Genomic DNA, 11,269 nt, shown 5'->3' on the forward strand with positions numbered 1-11,269 from the left:
AAAGACTTTCCCATGCATCTTATTGCCCAAAGCTGTGTCACCTGACCACCTCTAGCCACAAGAGAGTGGCAAGAAATGACCTGGTATTTTATTCTCAATCCTGAGAGAAATGTGAAGGAGAAGAATGGCTTGTTGGTTCTACCATGTTGTCCAAAACAACTTCAGTCTCAGATTGGCATTGTGACATGAACAGTTGTGGGTGAGCATTCCTGACTGACATTCAGGCCAGTTGGACCACAAATAAAGCAGAGTTGGGCAATATCCAGATCATTTATTATCCACAGAGATTGTTGTGTGAAGTTCAGAATCCAGAATCTAAATTATAGTACTTATTGATGTGGCATTTTCTCAGTATTGTGGTGACATTCTAAAAGCTAAAAATAAATAAGGTTGACCCATTTGCAAAATACGATCTATAAGTAAAAGATTATGTGACAAGAACAGAATACTTGCAAGTGCTATTATTTTTTTTAAAAAAGACAAAAACTGATGACGTGTGAAGAAAACACTTGTTCATAAATAACTTTCTGTGAAGACCTCCCTGTATCTAGAAGTCACTCTACTGGAATTCTAGGTTATTCTGTCTGGTTGTACAAGCAGAAGTGAGCACTGGAAATAACCTATTCTCTTATACAATCTGTGCTGCTTGGAGCAAAAGAGGCTGACTGCCACAAAGTGATGGATGGCCTGGTTTCTCCAGACAATTCCTCTAGGTTTCAGGTGACACAGTAAAGAAGGATCTACTTGACTCATTTTCTTAATTCTCTAATCATAGCTCAGCTTTCCCACCTCCCCCAGCCAAACTACACTACACACACACACACACTTCTATTCCATAATGTTTCTTTTTGAATTATTCTTTCTTATTTTGTACCACCTTTTCTCCATTGCCTCCTAGGAAAATTACGTACTGTCTGCCATCTTTTTTTCTTTCCAGTTTTTTTGAAGGCATAGCAACATGTATAAGGCATATATATATATCTAGAACAGCTACAATATTAAGTACTTGAGATCAAATTGAAGGTCAGAGTGGGGTCTTTCCCTGTCCATTAGGGAAGGAAAAAATTGTCCATATGGCTGCATACAGGGAATTAAGATTAAGTTATAGACCTAGAAAGAAGATCAAAAAGTGTTTGTCACATGCTTAGTCATCTAGGAGCAGAGCCAGTGAGGAGCAGAGCATGAAACTCTAGTGCATAACCAGCAGCCCCACTGCAGATGCTTGTTAATAGGAGGGGTCCTGGGGAAGGGGCTGACAGGTCTGTTACCAGGACTTAAGCCTGAGACAAGGTCTGTGCATTGCAAAGAGCAAAGCCATGGACCCTGGAACAAAGTGGGTAACTTGACAAGGAGAAGACTTTCAAGTGGGAAACTGAGGGGAATTAACGTGGTGCACCATTTCTTCCTCTTGGGTCTCATTGCCTTTCACAGAACTTCCACCAGCACCATGTTGGGACAGAGCATCGAGATGTTCACACACGGAAACCACTATGAGGAGGGCCTAGGGAAGAATTTGCCATTTTCAGTGAAAACCAAGTGGCAGTTACTAATTATGACGACTGTGTACTTTGGATCTGGATTTGCTGCATCTTTTTTTAATAGTAAAACACCAACTACTTAAGAAATAAGGATGTTTTAGTTAATCCATGAGATAGATAGGAAGAACATTTAAGAAGTGCAATTTCTTTGAAAATGGATCAAACTTTTGAATTCAAAGTACTTGATATGTTTCTAAATAAACTTATGGCATGACTCAAAAACATGGGAAATTGAATTAAATGTCTGATACAGAGAAGAAAGAGAACAAAAGGCAAAGACTACAATAAAACAGTGTTTTTCCACTCAAATATCCTTGAGTTCTTATCCTTTATCTCAAAAATTCATGACACGACAGGTGTATTCCAAAATATACCTTTGTTTATTTCAATATAAAAATGTTTTCGATACTGCAACATCTAGGAAACTAAAGCACCATGTGTAGCCTTGGTTGTCAACACACTCCTTGACACACAGCCGAATGCCCCCCACCATATGCTGTCCCAGAAGTCTCAGCAGTATTGAACCCAATAGCCCACATCTGTACCCTACGCAGTAACATACCTCATTTTATCTCCCCTTCCTTATCTCACTTCCCCACTCCACTACATGTATTCGCTGACATCACCCCCAATACACTATGAACACTCAAATTTTTATTTCAGAGTCCACTTCTGGGGGAACCTAATCTACATTTAGTACCTAATGTGATGCCTGGAAGGTAGCAGGTACTTCTTAAGTGGTCAAAAAAGGGACGATGATTTCCAGTTTTCTCCAGGTGAAACTGCTTGACTGGAGTGTTGCAGCTTTAACCCCAACCTTCCAGCCCACCAGAGTCTTCCAAACTTTACATTTTTGTATTAGAGAAAAATGACAACAGAGGTATTATCAGTAGGATTCTCCAGAGAAACAGAACCAATAAGAGTAGAAATAGATTTATTTTAAGAAATTGACTCACATGGTTGTGGGAACTAGAAAATGTGAAATCTATAGGGCAAGTCATCACGCTGGAAATCTAGGTAAGAGTTGATGTCTTGAGTCCAAAATCCACAGGACAGCACACGAGAGACTCAGGCTTTCTAAGTGACAGTCTTGAGGAAGAATTCCTTCTTCTCTAGGAAATCTCATTTTTTGCTCTTTAGGTCTTCAACTGATCGAATGAGGCCCATGTTATGGAGGACAATCTGCTTTACTTAAAGCCAACTGATTGTAGATGTTAACCATATATATCTCCCAAAAACATTCACAGCAATATCTAGATTAGTGTTTGACCAAACAACTGGGCACTGTAGTATAACCAGGTTAACATATAAAATTAACCGTCACAAGAGGTACCCATTTTCTTTACCTGGTTCTTTAAAAGCCCTTGTCCTAGTCATGCAAGCATCCACAAGAGTCATATTCTACTTTGACCCCTCATTGTCTCCCTAATATCCTGACTCTCTCTACCACACTTCAATTTTGATTTTCTGTTTTATGGGACACTTTGGCCCTTTACACTGCTGCCTTATTCTTCTGTTCCTTGTTTGTCCCTGATGAATTGGACTCCACTCTTGGGGACTGGCCTCTTGAACTAGTCCAGAGCCCCTAGCAGAGTACCTCTTGGCTGTCATCTGGGTCCAGAGTGGTCCATTCTGGTGGAACCCAGATATGATATTCTTTCCAGAGTCCCAAAACAGTATAGTTTCATTCGTAGAACTAAATATGAAATATATCAAATAGCACTTTTGTTAAGGGAAAGGGAAAATGGCAAAATCAAACTTCAGCCTGAAGGAGAAAGAGAGAGGAGGCTGTGATTCATTACTAGTATTCTAGTCAGACCTCCTATGTGTGTGTGTGCGTGTGTGTGTGCGTGTGTGTGTTTGTGTGTGTGTGTGTGTGTGTGTGTGAGAGAGAGAGAGAGAGAGACTTAATATCTAAACATACTGGAAACATTTTAAAAGAATATCTTTGACACATTACATCAGATAAATGTTTTCATCTCAAATGACTCATGTGCTGGAACAACTTCACTTGACAATACAAATAAAGTGGATGGGAAATGTGGATGGTTGAAGAGCACATTTTAAGGTATTCAATATATGAGTAAAGACGTAAAAGTTTTTATAAATTTTAAGAATTGCTTTTTATATTCCTGCAACACCGACTGTCAGAATTAGAACAAATTTGGAAAGTCAAAAATTTTATTTCCTTTTGACAAGAGTGAAATTTGTTCTTTACAAGAGTAAAATTAAAAGACTTGCTTCACATCACAAAACAAGATGGAGACAGAGTTCCAATTTCATACCCAAATTTTCTAATAATTCAGCTCATGCTTTCTCATGATTCCAGTATGTTTATTTTTGGTGTCTATGGTTTGTTGCTGCCATTCTTTTCTTTATTTCTTCCTTCCTTCCTTCCTTCCTTCCTTCCTTCCTTCCCTCCTTTCTTCCTTTCTCTCTCTCTCTCTTTTTCCTCTCCAAGGCTGCAGAGATTCAACATGGAGGGAAAAAATATTATCTCATTTAATCCTTGTAACATCTCATAAGGTAGAGGTTATTTTCTCTAACAATTAAGAAAATGAGACTTTAAAAAAAACAAGAAAATAAGAATTGAACGTTAGATTAATCTGTCAAAATTCACAATAAAGTTCATAATAACAGAACTTGGATTTGAACCCAGCTCTTTTACATCATATTTCCTCTCTGGGATAAATGAGGGTAATTTTTGCCTCAAAAATGTTTAGGTCCCACTATTGCCTTACAAGCCCAACTAGTGAAACCAGTGATAAAAATGACAACTTCAGAAGTTTTCAGAAATCCTCTCTTTTAATAATGATAAATTTAAATTTGAGAACTTCTATTGACTAAAAAGTTCACAAAGTTTAAAAGAGGATAATACTTCCTTTTATTCATTGTGCATTTCTGCACATCTCTATAAGAAGTTCCTATGAACATCTTCCAATATCTTCCTCTACATTATTAATTTCTAGGCATTAGGAGAATAATAAGATTTTATTAAATCTTAGAGATGCAATCTTGAAAATGTAAGAAAAAAGGAATGTGGGATTCTGCAGCTAAATAATACTATTTTGATCTATTCTTCTTGAAAATGTATAATGTTTTTCTAATAATAAATGGAGGCACCTAAGGGTCAGTTTGTTATTCTTCACTTCAAAGATAATAATAATATTCAGGGAATTATTAGGTTTGTACCTGAGAGCAATTACTCCTTCAAGCTATTGCTTGATTTAAATAGGTTTTATTAGACTTTGAAGTGTGTTGGCATCTAGCCTAGAGACTATCGTTTCGGTAGAAAGATTTTTTTTAGCCCAATACTTTTCTTTAGTAACTAAATGACCTGAGGAGAGAGACTGGGATATTGTTGTTGGAGTTTTTTAAAAAAGATTTATTTATTTATTTATTTATTTGAGAGAAAGAGAGAGAGAAAATGAGAGTAGGGAGAGGGGCAGAGGGAGGGAGAGAATCTCAAGCCGACTCCTCACTGAGTTCAGAGCCCAACATGGGGCTTGATCTCACAACCTTGAGATCATGACCTGAGATGAAATAAAGAGTTGGACACTTAACTGACTGAACCACCCAGGTGCCCCAAGACTGAAATATTGTTAAGTTTTAAAAAATTGTTCAGAGGACTCTGATTTAAATTTAAATGAGATTCATCTTTAGGCTCTTCTGAGAAGAGAGAATTCATACAGAAGAACGTGGTGGTCATGAACTCGGGGGTCTAAGTCCCTTGGTTCTTGGGTTTAGAAACTAAGATCTACTTAGTGAGCTGTGTGATCTTGGGTACTTTTCCAAGGGTCTTTATTCCTTGGTTTTCTCATCTCAAAAATGGGGATACTACTGCTTCCTACTTCATAAGGTCAATATGAGATTAAAAAGAGTCACTGAGTATCATGTGCTTCAAAGATGCCTGGTCCCTGGTAGGCCTGAACTTTTCAAACTTTGGTGGTTATTAGAATCCCATAAGGAACTTTGTAAAAATAAAAGCCTTGGGGCGCCTGGGTGGCACAGCGGTTGGGCGTCTGCCTACGTCTCAGGGCGTGATCCTTGCATTATGGGATCGAGCCCCACATCGGGCTCTTCTGCTATGAGCCTGCTTCTTCCTCTCCCACTCCCCCTGCTTGTGTTCCCTCTCTCAGTGGCTGTCTCTCTCTGTCAAATAAATAAATAAATAAATCTNTTCCTCTCCCACTCTCCCTGCTTGTGTTCCCTCTCTCAGTGGCTGTCTCTCTCTGTCAAATAAATAAATAAATAAATCTTTTAAAAAAAAAATAAAAAAAATAAAAGCCTTATTCTTTCTCAGTGAGTCAGGGCCTTCATGTTCGTTATTGGCTTCTAGGTGATGATGATACACATCAAAGACTAAGAACCACCAGTTTAGAAAACAATAATAAGGGTTTGTTCATCTTTTACAAATGCCAGGCATTGTGCTCAATGCTAGAGACACAAAGAAGAATGCATCGATCCAGGTTCAGTTGCAAAAACCAGACACTGCTCTAGCTTTCTTTAGCAGAAAGAGATTTTATCCAGATCATTAAACACGTATGACCTAGCAGGAAAGATTGAAGAGCTACTTCTAGACCAGGGTTCCAGAAATGATTCTCAGAACATTTTCAAGGTGGTCCCCCCAAGGTGGCTGCTACCTCTGCCACGGTCAGGGATAAGAAAACCAGATGATCCCATTCAGGGGGAGCCCTGGGTGGCTCAGTTGATTAAGCGTCCAACTTTTGATTTTGGCGCATGTTGTGATCTCAAGGTTGTGAGATCAAGCCCTGTGTCAGTCTCCACACACAGCATGGAGACTGCTTAAGATTTTAAGATTCTCTCTCTCCCTCTGGCCCTCCTCATCCCTCTCCCTCTCTAAAAGGAAGAAGAAGGAGGAGGAGGAGGAGAAGAAGAAGGAGAAGAAGAAGAAAGAAGAAGACGACGACGGAGGAGGAGGAGCAGAAGGAGAAGGAGGGGGAGAGGGAGGAGGAGAGGGAGAAGGAGGAGGGGAGGGAGAAGAAGAAGACCATCCCGTTCAGGAACTGTTGAGTTTGAGGAGACACTGCCTTAGCTGCCATCTGGCAATCAAGAGTCTACCTTGATCACCACAATAACTGCCTCACCACTGCCTTCAAACTAGGACTGGACACTAGCATGCTGCCACAGAGCAGCCCAGTGCTTCATGACTGTGCCTGACCCAGCAACACCCACAGCAGCCTGAAGATGGCCCTGCCTCGCTTCCACCTTCCAAATTTCCCTTGAGGGCATCTGATCAGTGAAACTAATTTACATTTGAGAGTGGAGGAGAATATTTTAAGCTCCCTGGCCTCTACAGTACAGGAAGACACACTGGAAGGAAGTTGGAAGGGATGCTGAGTGCCAATCTTCCAGTTCCATCATAGATAAATGTATTAGTTGGCTAAAGTTGCCATAACAAGATACCAAAATACCAGACTGGGTAACTTCAATAACAAAAGTCTATTTTGCATGGTTCTGGAGGCTGGAAGTCCAGGATCAAGTTCTTGGCATGTTTGGTTGCTCTTTAGTCCTCTCTCCTTGGCTTCCGGATGGCTGCTTCTCCCTGTGTCCTCACCTGGTCTTTCATCTTTGAGTGTGCATCTTTGGTGTCTCTTCCTCTTCTTATAAGGCACCAGCCCTATTGGATTAGGGCCTCACTCTTACAACTTCATTTAGTCTTAATTACTTCTTTAGAGGCCCTATTTCCAAATACAGTCACACTAAGAGTTACGACTTCAACTTATGAATTGGGGAGGAGAGGACATAACACTGTCCATAAGAGTAACTTAGACAGGCCTCTTCCCTGGAAGAATTTCCTTTAAGAGAAAGGTTGTGAGCACAACTGCAGGTGTTAAGAGCCATAACAGAAGTAGGTAGAGATTATGGTAAAAATACAGCACAGGATTGAGGTGAGCCTTTGATGATGGGTTGCATGTGTCTGTACAGAGCTTATAACTGGAATCCTTATCTCTATTAATTCTCCTTTTCCATTTCAGAGGTAAAGTTCTAAGGCAAACTCCAACGCCCAACAATAATGAGAAAAGATGGTACAAAACGTTGCCTGTAGGTGATTGCTGACATTCTGTACACATCTCCACCCCTTTGACTTCAGGAGCAACCGGGTGGCTAATGGGCCACAGCAAAGAAGGTAAGACAGTTTTGTTTATTAGCATCCCTTTGAATGATTTAAAATACAAAATAAAAGATGACAGTTTTGAACACTCACTAAGAAGCAGGTTCAGTGCTAAGACATTTACATGTTTATTTCCTTTAAACCTCATTTCAAAATCATCTAGACTTTCCAGGATTTGAATCTGGGCTGTCTCCAATGACTGGTTTCTTCTTTATGGTGTCAAGAACCTGGATCCTCTGCCTTTCTGATTCATCCAGAATTCTAATCCCTGAGGATCACTGCAAGGAGCGTCCCAACCCTGCAGTGCAAACCTTCTAACTAATACTTTACCTTTTTTTTTTTTTTGCCAAATTTATTTCTGCTTTTTAATCTTTAGCCATCTTTTGAATTTTTACCTATAAAAACATTTAAATTATTTAATAATAATTAATAATCATTTCATTTTATTCTTTATTTTTTAATCATCTGGCTCTGTTTGTTTTATTTAGTCTTGTTCTTTAGTCATTCCTAACAGTTTCCAATTTCTCTATTTGTCTTAGAGGAGTTTCTCCTTTGCACAGCAACTTGGAAATTAGTTTTCATTCCAAAGGAAAGCAGAAGATATAATTAAGGCCATCTGCCTTCGGTTTTTGGATACTCATTCAACAAATATTTATTCCATGTCTCTTGTGTGTCAGGCTCCATACTAGGCACTGGAGATCCAGCAACGAATTAGATCAAGAAAACTGACCTTACAATGCTCACACCCCATGCAGGAAATGGACAAGAAAAGAAAGGATAATCATGTTTCTAAAAAACAAAACATTGTAATGGGTGGAGGTGTCTGATATGTGGACTGGGTGGTCAGGGAAGGCATCTCAGAGGTGGTGACATTTGACAAGGCTGACCCAGTGTACTTAGCCATTGACGTCAAATTATACTCATCATCCAAATAATTAACACACGCTTAAAGGTAATTATCACTTCTGAGAAGAAGCAAAAAACAAAAGAAAGAAAAACCAAGCTGCTAGTTGTTAGATGTTTTGTAGCTGTGAGCAGTAAAACTGAAGACTGATGAAAAGCTGTAGCTAAGAACAGACCTCCCTCATTTGGTACAATCTCTTGCTTTTGTGTGTGTTTTCTCCCATTTTCTAGGCACTAGGGATTTCTTCATTGAACTCTTACATGAGTGTGAATCCTTGAAACTGCAAGTTATGTGTGCATGCTCTTTCTTATTAGTAATCAGTAGAACTCAGGGCTTAGCTCCAGAGACCCTGCCATTCTATTGAAACATCTCCAACAATTTTTTAAAAGATTTATTTATTTAGTTGAGAGAGTGAGAGTACAGGGGGAGTGAAGGGGCAGAGGGAGAGAGAGAGAATCCCAAGCAGACTCCCCACTGAGTGCAGAGTCTGATGCGGGACTCAATCCCAGGACCCCAAGATCATGACCTGAGCCGATATCAAGAGTCAGAGGCTCAACCGACTGAGCCACCCATGTGCCTTATTGAGCATGTACATTTAAAAAACACCACTGGTAAGCCAACAATGTGCCAGCTGCTGATTACCAAGTTGCACCGGTTCACTTCGATCCTTTCTCTTACATGATATTTTTCTTTCAGCAAATGTTTGAGCATATGAGTTGTGCATTGCACACCCATCTAAGCTATGTTCTTTCATTCAGCTAGTCATCATCCAAATCTGTGCCTTAAATTTCCAATTAGATTCCAGGTAGAAACTAATTGTTCCTTGATGCTACTGCAGTTTTGAATTTGACTGTGTCCATTACTGCAAATCTGGATGATAAAAAACTCAAACTAAAGGGTATGATACTAAGCCAAATAAGTCAGTCAGAGAAAGACAAATACAATATAAATTCATTCATAAGTGGATTTTAAGAAATAAAACAAATGAACATGGTGGGGGGTGGGGGAAGAGAGGAAAACCAAGGAAAGAGACTTAACTACAGAGAACAAACCGATGGCTACCAGAGGGGAGGTGGGTGGGGGGATGGGTGAAATAAGAGATGGGGATTAAGGAGGGCACTTGTGATGAGCACTGGTGATGTATGGAAGTGTTGAATCACTGAATTGTACCTGAAACTAATATTACATGTATGTTAACTAACTGGAATTTAAATAAAAAGTTGGGGGAAAAATAACCAAAATCTCAGACAGTCACTTAATACTTGCAAACAGCTGTATGCTTCTCATTATGTAGCCAAAATACCCAGACAATTGACTGGTGGGTTTTGTTTTTTGTGTTTTGTTTTTTCCAATATTCCTCCAGATGATTCAGTGTAGATGCAGCCAAGGAAATCTTTGAATCATAAATGCCCAATTTTCATGGCAGATCACAAATTTCTACAACCAGCATGACTCATCAATCTTTTCTCAGAGAGAACAGTTCTTGCATGGACCAGGATTTTGGTTTCTCAGTTAATTTTCCCAGAAATTTTTTGATGCTAATCTTGAAATGTAACCTTTTCTCTTTAAGATGAGCTTCTGAATTTTAAGCACAAAATGGAAATACTTAATGAGGAAACATAAAACAAACAGCCAGTTCAGATCTTATTGACTTTATCACTCAGTTACACATTTTCCTTCCTTGTAAGGCCAAGCAAAACAAAAGAGAGCTGAATGGAAAAATCAAACTCTTAGAGGCTCACCCATCATCTGTGAATACTTCCTGTGATCTCAGGACGCCTGAGAGAAGAATAACTTTGTCTCTCCTCTCCTCTTCCAGAATTTGATTTACAACAAAGGAATCATACCAGTCAATATTCTCTAGGTTTGAAGTATAGGGGATACGTGGCTTTCTGGAGCCATCAGAGACTTCTGGGCTTGTAAAATTCTGCCGTGTGGTTTGGTGGACAGACACTTGGACACAGATTCAAGGGATTTATTTATTTATTTTTAAGATTTTATTTATTTATTTGACAGCAAGAGAGAGACAGGCAGTGAGAGAAGGAACACAAGCAGGGAGAGTGGTAGAGGAAGAAGCAGGCTCCCAGTGGAGGAGCCCGATGTGGAGCTCGATCCCAGGACTCCAGGATCACACCCTAAGCCGAAGGCAGACGCTTAATGACTGAGCCACCCAGGTGCCCCAGATTCAGGAAATTTAGACTCTCAATCTGGTTCTGCTACAAATTAAGTATGTGGCTCTTTGGGTCTTAGAATCTCCTCTGAAAACATGATGTGGCTAACCAACAATATCTTTAAAGATTTTCCCTCAAAACCTGTGATGATGTAAAGCTAACAAGGAATCCAGTGGCTCAACAACATTGTATTTTAAGAAGGGGCATCTTTGGCAACATGATGCCCCTTTGGCAACATGATGAATCATAATCTAGGGACAAAAGGTAATGATTATACCAAATCAAAACAACACATCGATAGGCACTGGAATAGTAACATCTCCTACTGCCCAAATATGGTTGAGTTAGATCTATGAACATCAACCACAGCAAACCCCAAGCATCCTGTGCCTGGTGAGTGTCAAAATAACAATAACACGCTTCAAGATACTTTCCTGATCAATTCAGTGTTTAGTCCTCCTATTATCAGCTTCCTTCTTTATTAATGCATTTAGATCGTGTGACCTTAACTAATCAGAAT

General features: G+C 39.5%; 1 pseudogene; it reads left to right on the forward strand.

Moving 5' to 3' along the window:
- Positions 1-1,447: 1,447 nt before the first annotated feature.
- LOC100471210 lies at positions 1,448-1,628 on the forward strand (annotated as a pseudogene).
- The last annotated feature ends 9,641 nt before the right edge of the window (positions 1,629-11,269 follow it).

This window comes from Ailuropoda melanoleuca, chromosome 11 (assembly GCF_002007445.2).
Source record: "Ailuropoda melanoleuca isolate Jingjing chromosome 11, ASM200744v2, whole genome shotgun sequence".
Classification (NCBI taxonomy): domain Eukaryota; kingdom Metazoa; phylum Chordata; class Mammalia; order Carnivora; family Ursidae; genus Ailuropoda; species Ailuropoda melanoleuca.